This window comes from Ischnura elegans, chromosome 11 (genome assembly GCF_921293095.1).
Source record: "Ischnura elegans chromosome 11, ioIscEleg1.1, whole genome shotgun sequence".
NCBI lineage: Eukaryota > Metazoa > Arthropoda > Insecta > Odonata > Coenagrionidae > Ischnura > Ischnura elegans.
Window position 1 is genome coordinate 77,729,745 of NC_060256.1, and position 20,746 is coordinate 77,750,490.

The window sequence follows — 20,746 nt, forward strand, 5'->3', positions numbered from 1 at the left end:
CGTGGAAATAATTTACTCAATTACCATCATGGTCTGTTTTATCAGGATGAGTCATTAGCAAAACAATCACATACAGCTGTCGTTGTCTGGGAGATAAGAACTCTCATTCGAACGAGTCTCAATTATTACGGAGAGTAATTCATCGCATTGGTTGAGCAAGCAAATTTCTCTCGATCTGCTCCTCGTTATTCCTACTTAGGTACAGAGAGGAAACCTCAAATGCTAACAACGATTCCAAACGCATTAATGATTCCATGTTACCATCGCTTCTTTGAAATCGTTATCAATGTAGATTACTCTAGTTGCCTAACGAGTTCCAGAGGTAACGAGCGCAAGTAAAGGAGAGACGAAGTACATCTGATAATCGGAATTACTCCATTCAGACGAGGATGCGACTCGATCAAAGCCATTAACTTGATTTTGATTCCTCATTATCTGCAGTCATTAATTCCAAGTCTGATTTTAATTGAGGCAACAGTAATTTTCCTCGTTCATCGCTCTAATAACAGTTATACTGAGAAGATTATGAGGAAAAAAATTGTTCTCTGTGGCATTTTGCAAGAGAGTACTTAAGTAGTACTTTGGATTCATCGCAAAAACTAAAAATTTCACCGAAACATGTGTTAGCAAATAAAAATTAGTTTATCAGAAGTATGTATTGCGAGTGGAACCTAGCCTAGCAGGCTGAAAACGTATATAATGATAAAGAAACAATGAACACAATTCTTTTTAAGATAGCCAAAAAAATATTACATTTATAATCCAGCACTAATACAAAACAAATTCGTAAATGTTGATGTATTTGTTCAGCAATGAAAATTTGGACAACAGTTTAAAGAATTACTTATTAAAAGAATGTCATTTCCTCTAATGGATAAATATTGAACTGAAAATTTTGATCATATATTTGATGCTCTTTGACATAAATCAATTATTTATATATCGTATACAGCTTTGATGATGTAATCAAGAGAATATCGGAATCGAAGTGATTTCATTCTCTGGAGAATCTAGTCACGCTGATGATACGTTCCACAGATAACTAAATAGTTAAAGATCTAATATAGACAATTCATTAACGAAGTAGATATTTGCACTATCTAAAAGCAGTATAGAAAAAAGGCGTGGTTTTTAAATTTTTGTGCTTTTAAGAAAACATACACGATAAAATAAGTTGCCTAGGTTCCTCGATGTTTCTTCTAACTGCATATTCGTATCATAAAGTTTTTTTTAATGAAAATTGTTTGAATACATTATGAATTGACGCAATCGAAGAAATATAGGTATAAAATCAAAACACACTACATAATTCATAATGTATGCTATTAATATATTATTTATTTAAAGTCATACATTTTGATCACATTCTTTATGTGCTGCGAATGAATTTTCGGTAGAGATATATAATAATGATTGCCGGTATCTTTCAAAGGTCGTTCTCATGTTACGCCACTAGTTAAAGAACCAGCTTTCCCACTAGATCTTATATTTTTAATCAACGTATCTCGGCGTATCAACGTATCGTACAAATACTTATTTCAGTAAGCCCAGAGGAGGAGTAGAATGGACCTTGGAATGAATTGCACCTCACCATACTACGTTAGCCCGTTTTTTTATATAGGTTGAAAAAATTTGGACTCAATCAACATGATGAAAAAATATTTATCAAACTATCACTATTTTTAAAATAAGATTGCATCAGAGACAAATAAAGTATAGATAATCAATGAAAATAAAAATTAACACAACATCATCTTCACTGCGTGAGCGATAATAGGCCAAAGTCTATGTCATAAAATTTCTTATGGGATCACTGAAATCATTATCTGAGTCAATTAACTTTTTGTATTTAAACCGTACAAAGTTCACTGAATTCCTCACCAAGACTCATCATCCTTAAAGGATAAAGTTATGCTTGTCTGTCTTAAAAAAATCTTTCGTCCTAGAAATCAAAATTTCACATCAATGAAAAAGATAACCACCCCAATTTCTTATTTCTTGCCATCAAATACTGCTGAGAGAGGATATATAAATTAAGCTTAAAAATTATAATCATACTAAAGTAGCATTATTACAATACGTCACATACAATACGAAATATAGCCCGAATTTCTATTCATTAGATCCGTAAAAACTCAGACATGATGATGGACACGGTAGCATAGATGTTAGGCATTGAATTACATGAACGGATGTCATAATGGCCTGAAAAAGCTCTAATTTAATAACCTTACTTCCCTTCACTGGTCATATGAATATGATAAATATGTTTCACTTCAAACTGAATAACACATCTCTCTCGGTGATGATCAATAATAGGTAAATTTAAAGTGTTTCATTTCAATGACACGAATAATAAATCCACGTCCCCTTTTTTTTACAACCGTGCTGATAAAGCTTTACTTTGAATAAATATCTAACGTAGCAGATGTTTAGCAATATTAGCAAGTTCTAAACACACATTCGTTAATCCTAAACTAGAGTGTTCAAAACATTCAAATTATCGTGTCGTTTTCCATAGCATTGCAAAGTAAACATCCATTCAGAATTTAAATTGTTTTATCTGCTCAACAGTTTTTTCTTCTTAGCGGTATATAATTCGAATATTACCACCGTTACCAAATATTATCGCAATTTCGTAAGATTGCAAATAATTGAGCACACTCTAACTTACCTATCTATTGCAATGTACCCTCTGTTTGAGAAAGGTCGTAATGTATCCAATAGGTCTAGAAAAATACTTTGCTACATAGTCTACCCAAGATTGCTTATATACAACTAAAGGAACTATTATTTTAACCTTAAGTCACGTAAGTTACGTTTACTGTACTAAATTAATATTTCCATCGAATGGACGTTTTCTCTTTGTCCAGCTGCTTCTCCCATATTTCTACATATTAGTCTATTCGACGAAGACCCTCATCACTATGTTAACATAAGACAAGCATTTATCTTCAGCCCCAGAATTTCTGCAAGTCATCCGTCCATCCATTCATTAAAATCTATTTTCAGAGACAGTTGTGTCCGGTGGCTGTTTTGATAGCTCCCAAATGTACCACAAAACCCCAAGGCCAAAGAAAGTGAAGATTCATTGATTCTTCCATTTAGGCAGATTATTTTACTTATCTATTATCTCTCAAAAGTGGTTCTAGATGATGGTTGATAATAGAGGTCCATTAGTTAAGGAAATATCAAGAAATGTTTTGAAAAGGATTTTAACCACGCGCTGAGAGGAAGACCTGGAAAGTAATCCCAAAAATTACAATTCCTGATATTAAAAATGCTATAGAACTAATTGTTTCATTAAATCGGCCAATGTCATTAAGTAACACGAATACTCTCTCCTTCGAAGTGGTTGGCAAAACTCCTACTGAACCGGTCACTTTTTCTATATAATTTCTCATTTCATTTGCTTAAAACCTTTTTTTCTTAATATCATATTAAAATTTCCGGGGCATATGAAATACACTTTTCAGTTATCACCTAGTTCCTGAATTTGAAAAGCTTCCTATGAAAAAGTACGCTAGTAAATTCGTCAAAGTAATTCTCAGTTAAGGTCGATGGTATGTGACATTACTTTGAGAATTTTAAACTAATGGCGTACGTTTTAAACAAGGAAATTAACAGGAAACAAGTATGGAAAATGAGACCGGTTAAGAGAGAGTGATGGAAGATATAAATCTATCAATTTAAGTGCAATAAACAAATTTTCCATAAGCAATTCCAAAGACGCATTCTTGGACTGATAATTTTATCTAACGAAAAGTGTGCGAGAACTATTAGTTGTCAAAATTCTTTATCTTATGAAATTTTATAAATAATTATTCAAGTTGTACAACAGAAGATACAATTGATAACCATTAATACCAGAGCACGAAAAGAAGCCATCACTTGAAAGAATAAAATATATGATCATCTTATTCTAATTAAGGTTTCAAATGCATTTTAGTCGTGGATAGGCATTGTTTACATTTATTTTTGATAAAATACCCACGTTATAAGAGTATTTAGCCTCCAATTTTCTCTGACTACGCAATATCATATTATTGGAGGATTAATATGCCACGTGCAACATTATCACAAGAAAATATATACAACTGTTTTTTTTGTTTTTTGAGCATAAAGGCATCTCATACCATCATAAACATCACACTGGCGACAATTTCAAGTTCCAAACTGATTATCATACTTCAAACGCATAAAATTTATCTGGGCCTCAGTTTAATTAAGCGATAAACTCAAATATTTCGGAGACTTTTTCTTTAATTTGATTTTACCAAGTTTAACTGTTTTCGAACTTAGCGACGTGCCCTAATTCGCTCTTTCTAACCAAGTGCTTACACACAGTTTGTTCAAGAGAGGAGGGGAGAATAAGGAAATTCAGTCCACGAAACAATTCAATTGTTTCCTCAAGAATGCACTCGGCGGCAAGGTATTTAGGGCGGAAAGCACACCGCGTCAGCTGAGGTCGGAGGAGTGGATATTGCCTTCTAGAGTTTCCGAATAGTTCTGAAAATTTCACGAGATAAAGCCCAGGAGAAGAAAAATAGGGATATTTCCTCCACTATTATTCCGGGGATCTTTACGTTCCACAGGACGACCGCGCCGCGCAAAATCACGATAGCAAAAGCGGACCCCGAACTTCACTCGCAGCAACACAGTCTTAGTTCCTACTTTTTTTCTCCGAAGGCCTCTTTTTTGATGAGCTTATCTCGCTTTCAACCACGCGATACGTTAGTCGCGTTGATACAACAAAAGAAAACCAAAGGAAAACGAACGAAATAATAGCCTGTCAAAATCTAAAGTTTGATAATTAATTAAACAACATATAGTTCCTTTAAGGACTTCATAAGTGAGATTATGGCTCATCTTTTTGTCTACTAAATTAGAGAATAGAAAACTGGTACGAATAATAGATTTTTTGGTCAAATATTAAGTTTATTGGCTTAAAGTTATGAAGCTGTAGCACTTCATTAAAAATTTAAATATTTTCTACTAGCAGATACTTTTATTTTTGTCCATGGTGCAAAAATATTTGACATTAATGATGCACTGCGAACACATTAAAAATTCAAAAATGACCACATACGAACCGTCTGATTTGGATATAATAGTGCTTTTCATAATTAACTTTCATCTGGTGTCCTGATTTTCCGTCAATAAAGTAAGAAAAATATGAAGATGAATAGGTACGTGTCTATACCCCTCCCTTCCGGAATTTTGAAAACTCCAAATACAAATATTCGCCGCGGAAAACAGAGATATTTCCAGGAAATAATTATCACTAGATACACGACATATCACAGTTAAATCCCAGCACGAAAATCTAATTTTATCCTGAACTCGTCTCAAATCTAATTTTTATCATTTACTGAATAGGTACATCGTTCAACATCAGAATGGATGAAATATCACCTATTTCTCCTTAACATGAAAATAAATATCTGAACAAAATGTATCATCCCCGTTAAATATAATCGAGTGGAAATCAACAAGCTAAAAATATAAGTAACCCTCTGAGCTAAAAGGTACAACGATAGGATTTCGTTTCTGGCCTAGATGGCGACAGAGTTAAGTCCTCGCACGCTTTAATGACACGGAAGATGATACCAAATAATTGGTCCTATTAGCTGCCGCGATCCGTAGCGAATGTAGCCAAGGTTAAAAATATTAGATTCTCTCAAGAGCATTTCTCCTTAACATGAAAATAAATATCTGAACAAAATGTATCATCCCCGTTAAATATAATCGAGTGGAAATCAACAAGCTAAAAATATAAGTAACCCTCTGAGCTAAAAAGTACAACGATAGGATTTCGTTTCTGGCCTAGATGGCGACAGAGTTAAGTCCTCGCACGCTTTAATGACACGGAAGATGATACCAAATAATTGGTCCTATTAGCTGCCGCGATCCGTAGCGAATGTAGCCAAGGTTAAAAATATTAGATTCTCTCAAGAGCATGCGTAATTTATATTCATAATTTTATGTACAAAACGAATATGAGTAGATTCGGGGTACTCAATTAGAGACTGTGGAATCCGTGGAAAATCTAGGAGTTAGACTCAATAATGATCTATCGTGGAATAAATATATTCGAGAAATAACCGGTCAAGCTAATCGTAAAATGGGTTTTGTTAAAAGAATATTAGGAAAGTGCGACGACAAAGTGAGAGAAATTAGCTACTTTTCCCTCGTTAGACCACATTTGGAATACGCTGCCAGTGTTTGGGACCCTCATGAAAAGAGCTTAATAACAGAGTTAGAACGCGTGCAAAGAAGAGGTGCCAGGTATGTGAAAGGTCGTTACGATAGTCTTGCTGGTGTAACTGACCTCTTAGATAAACTCGGATGGGAATCTCTGTCGAACCGTAGATTGAAAAATAGACTAAACCTTTTAGATAAATTCAAGAGCAGTGTCTTTTCTGACGAAGTTAACCATATCTTACGAACGCCAACATACTACGGAAGATCAGATCATATAAATAAAATAAGAGAGATAGATTGTAGAACAGACAGATTCCGAATGTCATTTTTTCCACGATCAATAAGAGATTACAACGGTAGCAATAGAACTCGTAAATTGATTGCATGACTTGTAGTTTAGCCTACTAACCTATGTAAAAATTAATGCATGTTTCTTAATTCAATTATTATTTCTAACAGCATATAGTAGTATAGTTTGTTAGTATACGGGACGTTTTATGGACGGTGTGGTGTGCATGTGGGAGTCCGAATGCATGCTGCATGCTGGTGATTGATCACCCCCTGCCAAACACCCTAGAGGTGGCTCGCAGGGTATTATGTAGATGTAGATTATTAATAGATGTAGGGAATTACAGGAGAGAAGAGTGCTTCATACCAGTCAGCACGAAGACACAAGGGACATGAGATCCATTTCAAGTTCTCAGCCCGGCTCAAGTCGACGTAATTAGCATTATGGACCAACTTCCCTCCAACGAGATCCCAAGAGGGAGGCAACACAACAGACCCTGGTCTCGCGGCAAACAGGCGAAACGTGACCAGGGCGCAAAAGAGCGATTCCCTTTTCCCCCAAATAGAGCCTTGAGTAAAAAAAAATTGCAGGACAGGAGGTAGTTAAATGGGGGTAAGGAGAAAAAAAAAACGGTAACTAAAGTACACGCAGAAAACAACGGTGAGGGCACAATGGGAAAAAACAATGACACGCGCGTGTCCCGGTTAAGTTCTACCGAATATGGAATATGACGTGATAGGGCATAACGCACATGTCATCGGACGTGATCGCACGAACAAAAGAAGTAAGAGCCGCGCTTGTCAAACTGAGGAGCACGTAGACTACAAAAAGAAGCCCAGTCTGTCCCGTAAAAGTTTGAAATATGCAGCCTTAACACCGTTTTCGCTTATAAATCGGTTTTCAAAAATGTCCGGACAGCTGAGGTACTTGCAAAACGATCAATATGTTTCCAGTAGCTGAAATATGAGAGAATCAGCAATTGCAAAGAACGGCATAAAACATTTATAAATCTGATGAATTATTTCATTATAATTACTGCCTAGCTCCCCGTGAAATTCGAATTAACCTACCGTCACCATCCACAGTACATAGCAACTTAAGTAAACCCAACGGCACATCAATCGATCGACTGTAGAACTCTCTACTGTAATTTTCTATGGAAAAGCAATAACGAGCGCTTGTCCCTGAATGTTAACCCGCTATTACGGATAGGCAGAACACATCATAAAGGTCGTGATCAAGGGGACTGCAAGGAGGCACCATTCCGACCTCTTGAAGCAGGGTTTTTTCTTCCACTTTTGATGCATTTTAATAGACTTTTAAAAAGTCCGCAATGCAAAGGCGAGGTGAGACCGATCCATTTATCCTCAATAAACTACATATTTCATATTTAAAATGTCAACGAATAGCTCTGAAATTTTATTTAGGTCATCGACAAGAAAATACATTTCGTTAACAGTGCATAGCTAATTAGAGCTTATCTATCCGTGAAATTCGGATCACCCTGCCTGTCAACGATGCAACTGGCGACTTGAGTAAACTCATTTAAATGCGCGGTTGGTGAAAACACACCTATTTTAGGAATGAAGCATCCAGTTTGAAATATTTGTGGTCGTCAACATGGCATACTACTAACGGCCTTTTAAAAAAATACCCCTCCACATTACAAATTCCAATCACCATGTTATCTGCTGGGACCGATCAATACTCACAGACTATCATTGATCTCAATATACCTGATATATTTTTTATCCACAAATCAAAACAGAAAGCAAATACAGTTGATGTAGCAGTGCCACTGAGTCACAACCTTGAGTCCACGGAAAGAGAAAATCCAAAAACATCAAAATTAGGCCAGTGAAAATAAAAAATATTTGGAAATCGAAAAAAGTCGGTATTCATCCCATTGATAACCTCTGCGTGGGGTGTGTTCTGAAGAAGGTTAAGAAAATTTGAAAATCTGGGAATTCAAAATCACCTGACTAACCTCGGGCAAAAGGCTGTTTTACCACAGACTTACAACATTGTGAGAAGATTCCTGGGCTGGGTATGATCGGATAGTGTAGGATAGGGTGAATTCTCTTCCTTTGCATCAGAGGATGACATCCTATATTACCTTTAGGTTAGGTTAATGTTCCCACTTGGTATAAACCCGTTGAGAAAGTACAAAAAGTCGATAATAAAAATAATATTCATATTAATAATGTCTCTAATGATCACAGATGTCCCTAATAACGATCATTATAATATATTTCTACGATACACGAAAAAACCCATGCCCTGTAGTTCGGGACTTGATCCCGTGACCTTCGATTTGGTATGCGATGGCTTATCCCCGCCGCTAGCTTCAGCCGACAAATTCATTTTTTCCCCACTGTGCTGCTATATCGCTCAACCAACAGCGAATGACGATGTTTATAAACCCACTTAAAGCTGCTGTAGGTAACAGCACAATGCGTACCCGACGGGAGAATCCTCTACGAAAACATCCGAAGGAAAAAAATGACATCCGTGCGTCCCAGTTTAGCTCTACCAAATACGGAATACGAAGTGGAAATTTAACGTACACCCGCTAAAAGGGGAAGGAATAGCATAAAGCACATGTCATGGGACGCGATTGAACGAACAATAGAAGCAAGAACTGCCCCTGTCATAGTCGGGAGCAACATCTCATATTCCATTGAAAAACGAGTGACAGAAGAAAACTGGAAGGTAGTTCAGATAACGATCCTTAATTTTATTCGCCTTCTCATCCAGGGATATTGTAGTGAACAACTTGGGCATCATAAATATGTTTTTCATAGAAGATTCGCAGCTATTATCAAATCGTTGACAGTATTTTTCTGCAGTATAATTTAATAATTTTCCACAATAGTAAGTTTGTGAGATACAGCTTCATGCTCATCCTATTTTTATTAATTTCTTCTGTATTTGTCGACTGCGAAAAATTTAAACAGCTAATTTAAATCCATCATGGCATCAAATACATAAGGCACAAAAATGTGAAAGAAGATGATAAAAAAGACAACGTTCAATGTTTTACCGCTAATATGAGCGGGCATTAGTCCAGCTTACTAGTACAGGTATAGGTTCCTTCAAGAACAGTTTATTTTTCAAGGAAGTTAGCCATGTCATAAGGACGCCAACAAACTACGGTAGGCCAGATCATAAAAATAAAATATGAGATATACGCTATAGAACAGACATATAGATTTAGAGAGTCTTAATTTCCGCGATCAGTAGGAGACTATAAAATAGCTTTAGGGCTTAGAAATAGGTCAGTTGAGTGGTAGTGCAGCTTACTAAGTTTATTATGTATTACTTTGTATTCCTTAATGTATGTCACTGAATTTTCCTACCATTTAAAACAGGATGTTTTGCATTTCTAGCTTCATCGGCAGATTGCCTTCATAATTATGATAGAGATAATCCAGCATCTTATGTGTCATATGTAGCGTATATGTAACGAAGTGCATGTTCGTGGAAGTAAATTTTAATCCTTTGGTGCATGTGGGTGATTGTTCACCCCCTGCCAAACACCTCTGTAGGTGGCTTGCAGGGCAATATGTAGATTCAGATGTAGGTACTGGAGGTCATGTTGTAATCAATAACGAAGCATCATTAAATGAAGGAAGTTTGGCATACAGGCGCTTAAATTCCACTAAAGGAAAAGGAAATGCAATGCCCCATGGGACGCAAGCGACATGTTTCCGCATGGCTCGCTTCATTTTTTTTGGCGAGCGCGACACGGCCATGATGATTCAGCTAATTAATTTTCCTCGTTCTTACTTTTCGGGGTAAGGCGTGTACTGTTTGCTCTCGTCCCCGCTGTCCACCCACGCCAGTACTTCCATGTCTACCTGGGGATACTCTATAAGAGTGGGCTTATTTGATCACCCACAGCCGGAGACGCGCCTATCCATCCAATACCGGCGGAGTCTCTTATCAAATGATTGATGACTGCGGAAACATATTTCCCCCTTTTTTATATATACCTTTCCATTGTTTACTTGAAGGCTTGCTATCTATCCACGGCGGCGGCGAAGGATGGAAGATAAATAAACAAGCCGTGTGCCCGGCCGCACAAAATGGTCTCGTATCTCCGCGCGGTGACTCAGTTATAAGAGCGTACTCCCTTTTACGGTATACCTACGTCTACAACTACAATCTATGCGAAAAGCCACCTCAATAGGCGTGTGGCAGGGGATGTTAGGACACCGGCCGTTAGCAAAAAAAACAATAAAAAATAAAGAAAAGAAAATGCCCTTACTGAATTCCATCTAGCATTTATTGAATTCCTTTATCGTTCGGGTGAAAAAAGAATTCTTGTACCTATCCGCTTGGCAAAGTAAACTCCCTTTATTTGCTTTCTGATGACCTTACCTTAATGAATGAATTTAAAGCGTTGCGTAAACGAGTGAGAGGAGGGACGGGAATAGGATTTTTATGATAGAATGAAGGGGGGTAGGCCTCATTATGAATAGACGATGAGAGTCCGTCGAGGGAGGGAGTACTCCCGGAATGCTTAATCTTAATCCGTAGAACACTTTAATAATTAATTGAGTCGATGAACCTACGAATATAATGATATTCTAAGATGGCGTTCTCTCGAGTTGTCGAATTCTAACACTTAGTCTCCGAGTCTCTAGCGGCTCCCAGCCTAATTCCTTCAAAAGCTTAGAAACACATTAGATTCATTATTTGATTAGCGATTTTTGACGGATCTTAGAGATTTGCATTGTATTTTGTCAGGTTCAAGGATTAAGCCTTTCTGTGCCGGATTCAATACGCAAAATTCCAAGCTATATTGACATCAATGGCGTATTTAATTTTAATATATCACTCAAAACTGATTTATGGTATTGGTGTAGCATGCATTCAATTTTCAAAATTATATTTCCAAGTAACCCAGCCAATTTAACAATCTTCTCCCTGACTATTCTTTGAATCTAGAGTAATTGCAAATTTCTCTCTCATTCCCATAAAATAATGCACTTTCAAATGTCCATTATTTTCAGTCGACCGAAAATAATTAATTTTTTTAAGAATTGTAATATTCCATTGGTGAGAGTCAATATTATTTTCCAACGATTAGGACCTATTACATTAAAAAATTCTTCAAATATTTAACTACAAATAAAACACAAAAAACCCTAAACACTGAATATGTGTGGATCTAGCAAACATAACCTTCCATCAATTCATCTGAATACAAGAAAAGATTTCATAAATAGCCTACCCTCACCCTCTTCAGATTACTCTAACATTTCGTTAACGAGCTGTTTATCCAAAGAAAAAAGGTTAACGTACCTTTTTGGAATGCCAGGGCAGGAATCAATGAGGTAACATCTTTCAACGGGCTACTGGAGTTACGATCCGTATCTTTTTTTCATTCATCCAACGGAAAGAAACATGAGCTTCCGGGTAAAACAAGCAAAGGGCCGAAAATACCGAGTTCGGCGACCATTTGTTTTGAGGAGCGGATACAGACCAGGAAGCATTCCGTTTGAAAGACAGGAATGACTTGATTTGTACGAGACATGAAATTTAAAGTCCAACCCACGGCCTCATTGAGACCAGCTACCGGAAAGGAGGACTCATATGACGCAATACTGGTTCAAAACTCTTCTTCAGAGCGATGACATTTTTAAAAAATCAACTGATTATGGCGTGATTTGGTAGAACGAGGAGATATTCATTGTAGAAAAAAACACTGTACTATTAATTTCTACATTATATCTTGAAAATGATGCTATAGCCGTCGAAACTAATCAACAGCTCCATAAAGTTTGAGGAATTGTACTGTTTTTTTCTTCTACCGAGTACATTTTTTATATTTCTTGCTGTTTCTTCCTATTACCATTGTCTGAATTGGTTTGCAGTCTTGTTTTTTTAAATTTTCAATCGAACCCATATATCCTTATTGAAAAGCGATCTGAGAGGGAAAAAACCTGCGTATTCTACAAAACCTTTACAATTAAACAAAAGGAGCATTGAAAATACTTGGCTGCGGGTGTCATATCCACTACGCTTGCTGAACATAGTATTGAATGCTATCACACAAGCAGTTCTAATAATGCAATCTTATATTTTCTAAATAAAGGCAATAAGGGTGAAAAAATTATACAGATGAAAAATTGTTTTCTCCTAAATGGCTGGAATTAGATTTGGTACTGGCTTACGACGAAAGGTGAATGATTTTTACTCTGTGGAAGTTTTGCATTATAAGTGCACTTAGTTAAGATATGCTGCCGCCCATTCCGTGATTATTTCCTTTACCAGGCAAAAAATCTGATTTCAGTGAATAAATTGAAATTACCAAAGCAGAGAAAATCGCAATGTCGACTTATTCACTTACGAAGGCATTTTACTACAGTGATATTGAGATCAAAATCAGACATTCAATTTTCACGGGAGAAATTTTCCGCTCATATGGCCAGAAAAGATGACATTTTCCCTCAATAACTTCTTCTCCAACTCCTTCATTTCCCTAGAGACAGTTTTTTGCCCATTGTTTCCTTCCTACGTGAATTTTGCTTGTGGCAATTTGCTCGGAATTATTTCCGTTGTTCTCTAGGAACTTTCAAAAGAGAATTCATAGGTACCGAAATCAACGTTACTCTGGGAACTTCTTAATCTTTCGTGGACATAAATACATCGCGAATGACAGCAGTCTGAAAAATTTTTCTTTTACACTGTATGATTTCAAATATTAGAGTTTATAGTAATTTTATACCCAATTTTTCTATCAAATAGATAAATAGCCACTTTCTCTACAAATTGGTTCTCGGTGCCTTTTGATAAGCAAACGGGAGAAACATTTATTTAAAATTTGAATAATGTTCGCGCAGCATACTTTGGAGCAGCATATTTAGCACGGTAAGTCATAATACAAAGTATAACAGGAGAATCAGATATAAAAATACAAGAATATCAGTAAATATAGTTTTAAATTACTAGCGATTTCTTCAGACGACCCGGGCAAAACTCCTCGTCATGCACGGGGATAAGGAATGGCCCAAATACCCCGAATCTGTTGAACTCACACATGGTAGGGAAGGATAATACGCGAACAAGTGGGGAAACCTGGAACTTGGAATTCATGATCACATTACGGGATTTTCCATCAAAGGAACCAAGCAGGTACGATGATGGTATAAATGTGTTACAGCAAACAATGGAAAAAACGATTTCCGTATACATAACCTGGAATCAGCCTGTTCTACAATAATGGTCATTATGTGTGACCGTACGTTCGCAGACCAAAAGCGTCGTGTGAACGCATACCCTAACAAAAAGGTTTATACCAAGGGGATTAATAATTTAGTGAAGAATTATTTGAGTCATGATTTCTTTTGTACGTGTCAAGAGGTGTGCCTACGCGGCAGGATTCCCAGCCACAGAAGTTGCATTACGTGACGTAACAAACGGTAATAAGAAAACGACGCAAAGGACGCATTGGACACAACCAGAAGTAGTACCATAGTTTTTAGGACCTTAGCATGCACTTACGGAAATGCATGGCGGACAGACAAACAAATATCTTCTTTTATGCATGGATAATATTCCTAACCGCTTAACTAAGTTATTATCACTAGCATATGGTACAGGGATAAAATTTTGTATAGCCCTCATTTCTAAAGGCCGTTTTACACGGGGCACGGGATGGCGCAGGCACGAACTGCAATAATTTATAAAATGGCGTGGAATTGCGCGAATGCATGAAAGAAATTAGAACAGGAGCTATTTTGCCATCTCACGTCCACGCATTTTCGCATGAGTTCTAGCAATAGGGTGGTTTCCTTCCTCAAAGAAAACGAGATGCATTAATTGCTATTCGTAACCCACCATTAGCGTTTTCATAATATTCAAATTATTTGGTTTTAGAAATCCCAATTTAAACGAATGGCAATGGTCAATTTTAACCTCATATGAAAAAAGCCAGATTGGCGCCCATGCGATGCCACTCGACGTGACGTCACAGGGACATAGTTTCTATACGAGAGGATAGGAGTTTTACATCGTCTGAGATTACCAATGAATGCATGAGTCACAGAGCTCAGGGAAACATCGCTTAATAATCACTTATTAAAATTGTTTAAGGTCGGAAAGCTTCCTTCGTTTGATAAGGTAGTAATAATCCATATTTAAGCCAAGCGCTACCAGCTAGCAGGGTACTCTTCTACCTGCTATCAGCCTGCGTCGTATCAGCGCTCAAGCCTCGCCTCAAGGTCACCTCACAGGGCGGCAGCGGGAATCAGAAATACGTCACACGGACGTTTCCCATCGCATAGCCGTCGCGTTTTCGCGCGCTTGAAAATTTTCACTTTTCGTTTAATCGCGGAAAATAGATATCGTCATTCGAAAATCTAAGAGCGTGAAATGCGTACTCCAGGAGTATTAATCTTTCGATTTAGGCAATAAAAAAATAATAGGAAACCACTTTATCCACCGCTTTACCCGACGCAATTTTGACTGCGCCTTCGTACACACGTCAGATTGCGCAAGTACGTGCCCCGTGTAAAACTAAGGCACTACGGAACAGACGAGGGATGAAAGTGGAAATAAACGGGAGGACTATGATCCAACCCCGACGGCATTAACCTTATTTTTGTCGAGTCTCCGATCCTATGAGGTGTGCTCCACTCAAGAGACCAGCGCATTGTTAAACAGGGTGAGTCGCCGGCAGAAGGCGTCATCACCACTCCAAGCGGTTGAATAATTAGGGCGGAAGACTGCTGAGTTTCGCGCGGGAATTGTCAAGGCCGCATCCATACATTGGGTCGCTTCCACGATAAAAGGGGGTGAATTTTTTTTCGCAGCGATTTCTAGGCATTTTGCCAAACCGTGGAATTAAATCTCGAACTCGAAAAATTTTGGATGCCTCTCGTATATTTCGTCGTCCTCCGTCAATTACTGTTTCCTGGGCCAAAACTAACGCACACCTTAAATAATGGAAACATATTCGAGAATTTATTTTCACCTCATTTTACCTAAAATATTGTAGCAAATTAATACAGGCAATTTATAGTGAAGATGAAAATTATTATTTGAGAAGCCGTAAATTTTCCGTTTCTTTAGTCTCGTTCCTGGTCAATGACCTCTACGTGAAGATTTTTTTAAATGCAAAAGATTGAAACTGGGCGAATAATGTACACCAATGAAATAAACTCGTAATATAATCTAACTTCTGACTTGCTTTTTCGAATAAATATGAGAATATCTCTTAACCTTCAATATAGGCTGCAGTATTTAAAATTCAGGAATGCACAGCTTATTGGTAATAAACATATTTACTGTGCGTCAAAATCGGTATCTTTTCTACTTAGTGATATAAAAGCGGAAAGTGAAGGTTGTATGTTACTTATGCACGAGTCATAACGTGCCAAAAACTTCATGCATATAGTATTTACAAATATAATTAGTTATTAACCGTACATGCAGAGTCTGTTTTATCTATTCCAAATCTAGTTATCATGAAGCTAAACAATCGCAAGTCCCTCATTGAACGCGAAAAAAAGACCTCTTAAATATTCTTTCTTTGGATCCTTCAGCCCATTTCCCTAATCTTATCCATGAGATCATTTCTACCATAGTAGCTAGGCATTCTCAATACATCTTGAACATTAAGTACATTAAGTTTCTGCATGAAATTTCCGCGAAATATGTAATCTAAGTTTTCCCTTCGATCGTTCACACTTACCCATTCCAAATTCTAAATTAAAATCCAAGAGTTAAGGTGCTTAGGAAAATGAGTCCCTTTGAAAAAAATTACGGTTGAACGTTAGTATAAAGTTACTTAAGCTTAAGTGAGTTGAAATTAGTTTTTGGATTATATGAACTCTTTACACATTCGATTCTGCGATCTGAATCGCCGAGTTGCAGCGAAGGCGCAATATCAAGTCAGGCAGTGGCGCACCCCCCCGGTCCCCCTAGAGCTCAGACAATTTTTTTATTTTAATATATTTTATTTAATTGGATTAATATTACTTATAGAATAGTGTAAGGATTTATAAAATATCCCTCAGAACGCCGTAAAACACACCATTTTGAACCATTAATCTAAATTTCTTTCTGGCGGTGAGCCCTCGCACCTCCCGCTTACCCTGATAGGTATGCCATATCCCAAGACCCCACAACGCCTGAAACCCCCCCTAGCCTTAATTCCTAGATGCGCCCCTGAAGTTTGAGTCCTGACCACGGCCCTTTATCTCTTACTGAAACTGCGGGTTGCCCGATAGACTCAGAAACAGAGACGTGCGAGCCTAAATTCGCAGCATTCATCACATCGCCACCACCCTCAGGTAACGAACTCATTGCATACAAGTGTCGAATAAAAGACGAGGTGGGTGAGCCGGCGATAGTCGCATGGCTTCGCTAATGAGGAAGAGGTCCCCTGAAGGATGATTTCGCACCATGGTAGGATTTGCTGTTCGTTGCGAGATCCAACCCGCATCTCGCTGGATGACGAGTTGAATGTGACGCCCGAGACTGGAGAGCCTTATACGTAATCGTACGAACGGATCAATGTGAAACTGCGACAGTAGGTGGACGGCTGAGGCCACGAGTGCCAAGTCGGACTTTTTCGTGAGAACTTGTGAGGGTTGGGTCTGAATAGGGACTACAGTGTTCAAAACGAGGGTATTGGACGTTCTGAAGGGAGGGGGAGAGTGAAGGAAGGACTGAAGAATAGCCGTTAATGAGCAGTTAAGCTCCGAACCTTCAGAAGTGTAAAGAAGGGTGATTAATTATTGCGAGCTGTCGCAGCGAATCCAGTAATTTTTTTCTTTATTCACAACGCCAGAGTTTTTTGAAATCCGTTTCTCAGTGACCAGGGAGTTGCAACCTTTATATTTTTCCATGAACTCACTGAAAACCGGATGAGGAATTTTGTTTTTTTCCACGGATTTGGGAAACACGCATTAATTTGTATTCATTAATATTCTTTTCATAGTGTAAATCTCATTCGTAATCGAGGGAGTCGGGCAGTAACTTTTTAACGAAGGAATTCATTTAAAAGAAATCCGATTTATTTCTTTCTTACTGTATTACGTATTTTCCCCTACAACAGCAGTGAGTACAGCACCAGCAATCGGTACCCTCAAAGTTTAAGGTGGGATTAAAGAGAATTCGATAGGAGGTTAGTTTCCCGTTGATAAAGTACGCAATAAGATAAATTATGTCAGAAGCTGTACCTCCTAAAATAATGCACATATGATGATCTAACGTTGTACAATGTTTCTTGTAATACAAAAAATATTGAACCTTGGAAGCAACATGCATAAGTTAGCTAATGACCTACCTTCATTCCACTACGGATTCCTATCAGCACTAGTGGTCTCATTCGTTCAAAATATTTGGAATCAGAGCTATAACTATGGCTGCTTAACTGCCTTTAGCAAATCCGTAAAGTGTCATATTAACACCGCGACGTTCTCATACATTCTCGAAAAATAATTCAGCTGGGATACTCCTTACCTAAACGTTACTGAACCTACTAAAAATTATAATCGTAATCTTGACGAATACTAGTTGACCAATTAAATAAAATAAGTTGCAACTACGCAGAGTAAAAAATTCATACCTAGTATTTTGAAGTATAGGTAGGATACAAATGAACCTTCACCTCCTTTTCATACCAATACCATACAATCTACCAAGTGACAAGGATCTCAGAAGAATGTGAAAATTCAAATCCCTCCCGAAAATGGGGTCGTTCTTCCACATCCAATCACGCAATTAATCCAAAGAATTCGGCATACGGAATAAAAACATAAGTTATGACGAAAAAATGATTTTCCTTACAAATCCTCGAACCGCGCGAGGACAATGAATAAGGCCGAGAAGCAGCTGAGAAGCGGTGGAACGGTCGGCTTGAGCTCATGTCGTCATCAACTTATATGCGTTAAGGGTGAAGGCAGTCGGACTTTCGATGGGAATAACTTGAGAAGTAGGCGACCACTGAAAAAGCATAACTGTACGGGCCGTTTATTTTCAAACTCAACTAGAATCGAAAATACGAAAAATGTACAATATGACACAGATCAAGCACACTGGACAACGACACACGGTCAACCATAAACTAGGAGAGTGGAAAGTACATGAACACAACCATCATGCAAATACTAGCTGCTGACAAAAATAACGAATATTCGGTGTAGCAAGTGATTCATGCATGAGTTATAAAAAATGCTAAAAAATTATGGAGCTACATTTATTAATAAGCCATTGCTCTAAACTACGTCCGCAAATAATGAAAAGTGATCGCCAAATTTCGTGTTTTATTTCAAGATTAAACTAATTAGAGGATGTAAATGACCAATTTTTTGCCGGCTTCTATCTTTCCCTTCCACCGAACTAATATGTACTTTTAATTAATTGATATTTTATGTCAGAGTAAATGACCCTATTATGACTGCTGAAAGTAGATGGAACTTTTTAACTTCAATGATATCCGTGAGAATAAACGAGGGCCCCTAGCCGATATACCTAACAGTAACCGATAGCCGATATATACAGTAACTTTTCTTTAAAAATTTGGAAGCATGCTTTAATTATAACAGAAACAATTGCCATAGTATCCGTCTAGTTAATCGCAAGATTTCGAGTTCTTTTGAAATGGCAGGCCAACGATAATTTCCAAATGTGTACCTTTCGCGAAGCGTGATCTGCCAAAGGGTGAATCGAGCGCCCAATGTCTGCTTCAATTGCAACGCAAATTGAGACAATTGCTCCCATGAAATCACTTCCCCTATTCCCGCCTGCATGCTCTCAAAGCCTTCATCGCAAAAGACAGGCTGCTATCTCGCGATCGAGGAAATGATTACAGAGGTGCTCAATGTGCCCTGCCTAAAATAAATTCGTGATAGATTAACACAAACCTGGATTTTCTTGAGTTTATTTTACAGGGAGAAATGTCATTAAGAGCCATATTCCCTTCTAAATGCCTTAATGAAAATCAGGCCAGGAATCGGCAAGCCTACTGCTTTTCCCGCATTAATAAATAATATTTTTTCACAATACCTGGTTGATATTGGTTGATTTGGCTTGGATTGATTTTTTTCCTATTTTGATTGATATTCAAAATATTAGTTAATAGTTTGGATAGAAAAAATTAAGTGTTTTAAACTTGAGTGATTGTAAATACTAAATATATTTGGAGGTTTATAGCTGTGCCTAGTGAAGTCAATGAATTGGATAATAAATCTTCTTACAATCTACATTTTTACGACCATTGGCACAAATACGTAAGTGTTAATTATTTATACATTTTTTATAACCATGCCATGTGATATATGCTGGTTATTAGTCATCCCCACCAAGCTAGCTAGCTGTCCCATCCTAGGTAGCTAGCAGGATGTTATGAGCATGGCTTTGCTTTCGACAAAATGCATAACATGGCACAAGGCAACGAAGGTTGAAATAGAATATAAGAGATACTGAAAAGGGAGATAGGTCAATAAGAAGATGAAGGAAGGAATGACAAATATTGCTTCCGGGAAGACTTAATGGGATGGGATGGCATGCGGTCATAGGTAACATACATAGGGATGCGAGGTCTATATTGATGCCAATACATCTTTAAGCAACAACTAATCTGACATATTAGACAACGGTTCATAAAATATTATTACATCATTAACTAAATTTTGTATCACTCTTTTTCCCTACTTAAACAATTCTTTTACGGCTTGAGGAAACCTAATTCTTTACTATTGTTTTGTACATACAAAACTTTTGCCTATGTAGCCCTTCCACCACCTACAAGCTTCAAGTTTCGATGTCATATAATATTCATATGATTCTCGTTATATTTTATGCGCTTGCTTGTTGCTGGGCCACTGAAAATTGGCAACATTGCTGTATGTGCAAATTTCCAATAAAATTAAAATAAAATAAAAGCTAAAAACTAACTCGCCCGAATTATATTCAGTTAACCTGAAGACGATGTACGAGTCTCCCGCTTAAAACTAGGTGCTGCATTAACATTTAAGTCGAGAGAAATTACAAGAAGACGAAACCACAATAACACACCGAGAATTATATCAAAGGTTTTCTTGGTCATTGCACTAATATTTATACCTAAAAGTAAAGAAGTGGTATAAGTAATAGTGTAATATCCAATAAAACTTATAATGGAATACCACAAAGTTAGTAATGAGTTAGTTAATTTTAATTATTTCATAACCGATTTTTTCTGAAGACGACACCACTAAGTTGAATATAGGCCGAGAGAGAGAGAGTGGTTCCATT